Raw genomic sequence first — 1,902 nt, forward strand, 5'->3', positions numbered from 1 at the left:
GCACAAATATAAGTCAAACTATTAGTGATATTTTCCAAATGATTAAACATGACAATTTGTGTGATAAAGCAGCACAGGAATAAGTAGTTGAATCTCTTTTGTGTAGTCAAATCATTTTTCATTTTGCTTGGAAAGTTGATAATGTTTAAAATTAACACTCAATCATTTTAATAGCACGTAATATCACAACTGTACGCTCATGGAATCCTTCGATAGCTCAGCTGGTAGAGCGAAGGACTGTAAAGGAGATTGGTACAAAAATCCTTAGGTCGCTGGTACAATTCCGGCTCGAAGGATGATGCTTTTGATAAACTTAGATGTCAGTACTGACATTTTACAAACCCAAAACTGTACCAAGTATAAAGCATTCTCCAAGTTATATTTTAAAAATCATTAACGCAGGTCACTGTGGTCAGGATTAACTTCCCGTGGAAATCATCTCTGATACAATATTACTTCAGTCATCCTCACAGCCTGAAATGAAGTAGCTCAACCCATAGAGAAAATTTTTGTGAAAACTTCACATTGCATGAGAGGTAGTCGTGGCCGAGTGGTTAAGGCGATGGACTAGAATTACATTGGGATCTCCCCGCGCAGGTTCAAATCCTGCCGACTACGACCACATGCTTTGTTTTATTTTTCAGAAAATTTACTAAAAGCTTGAAACCAGTGTTGCTCAGGGTGAGTCAGGAACTGGCACATCAAAATCTTTAGGATGGCTGTCTGTTCTCTCTTTCTCTATCCGTCATTCTCCTCCTCTACTTGAGACTGAGCCCAGGAATCTCAGCAGCCATACTAAGTAGCATTTATTAATTACAAATGCATTTTGAATGTCAAATTTGTAAGAAAGTTTTGTACATTTAGCAAAATATCAAATTCATTTGAAAGAAAATGATGTCCACTCAAAGTAAAAAGAGCTTTGGTTACTTTCAATGCACAACATTTTACTTTCAAATCGTGTCAGATGACTTTCAGTGCTAATTATTATATCATTAACCTCTCCTTTATTAAAAATTGTGCTTTAATGCAAAAAAAGAAAAATAATTGTCTGTGCATACTCTCATGTAGCACAATTATCTTCACTAGCTCAAAAGGGCCGCTCATTGTCCAAAATGAATTGTCAAATCAGAACAAACAATGGAATATCCCCATCATTCCTGGAACACTTGATTAGTTTACAAAACAAGCAAAATTTAAAAGAGTGTAGAAGGTTTGATAGGCTCAAGCATCTCTAATCTTGATGTAAGTTTGGCTACACTAAAAAATCTATTGAACGTGCTTTCCAAACTAGCTCTGTAGCCAGTTGATAGAAATTGCACAAATATAAGTCAAACTATTAGTGATATTTTCCAAATGATTAAACATGACAATTTGTGTGATAAAGCAGCACATGAATAAGTAGTTGAATCTCTTTTGTGTAGTTAAATCATTTTTCATTTTGCTTGGAAAGTTGATAATGTTTAAAATTAACACTCAATCATTTTAATAGCACGTAATATCACAACTGTACGCTCATGGAATCCTTCGATAGCTCAGCTGGTAGAGCGAAGGACTGTAAAGGAGATTGGTACAAAAATCCTTAGGTCGCTGGTACAATTCCGGCTCGAAGGATGATGCTTTTGATAAACTTAGATGTCAGTACTGACATTTTACAAACCCAAAACTGTACCAAGTATAAAGCATTCTCCAAGTTATATTTTAAAAATCATTAACGCAGGTCACTGTGGTCAGGATTAACTTCCCGTGGAAATCATCTCTGATACAATATTACTTCAGTCATCCTCACAGCCTGAAATGAAGTAGCTCAACCCATAGAGAAAATTTTTGTGAAAACTTCACATTGCATGAGAGGTAGTCGTGGCCGAGTGGTTAAGGCGATGGAATAGAATTACATTGGGGTCT

At 35.9% G+C, this 1,902-nt stretch overlaps 4 non-coding genes across 4 annotated transcripts in view; all 4 read left to right on the top strand.

Annotated features, from left to right (window-relative positions):
• The first annotated feature begins 206 nt into the window (after nt 1–206).
• TRNAY-GUA (transfer RNA tyrosine (anticodon GUA)) lies at nt 207–296 on the top strand. The gene is given in 2 exon segments: nt 207–243; nt 261–296. It is a non-coding gene; the product is annotated as a tRNA-Tyr (tRNA).
• Nucleotides 297–536: 240 nt separating this feature from the next.
• Nucleotides 537–618, top strand: TRNAS-AGA (transfer RNA serine (anticodon AGA)). Its single transcript has one exon. It is a non-coding gene; the product is annotated as a tRNA-Ser (tRNA).
• Nucleotides 619–1,521: 903 nt separating this feature from the next.
• On the top strand, nt 1,522–1,611 carry TRNAY-GUA (transfer RNA tyrosine (anticodon GUA)). Its single transcript is given in 2 exon segments — nt 1,522–1,558; nt 1,576–1,611. It is a non-coding gene; the product is annotated as a tRNA-Tyr (tRNA).
• A 240-nt stretch (nt 1,612–1,851) lies between these two features.
• Nucleotides 1,852–1,902, top strand: part of TRNAS-AGA (transfer RNA serine (anticodon AGA)) — an 82-nt gene continuing 31 nt past the window's right edge. The window contains exon 1 of the tRNA in view: nt 1,852–1,902. This exon is cut by the window's right edge and continues 31 nt beyond it. This is a non-coding gene — a tRNA (tRNA-Ser).

Source organism: Pseudophryne corroboree, unplaced genomic scaffold (assembly GCF_028390025.1).
Source record: "Pseudophryne corroboree isolate aPseCor3 unplaced genomic scaffold, aPseCor3.hap2 scaffold_2381, whole genome shotgun sequence".
In the NCBI taxonomy this organism is placed as follows: Eukaryota; Metazoa; Chordata; class Amphibia; order Anura; family Myobatrachidae; genus Pseudophryne; species Pseudophryne corroboree.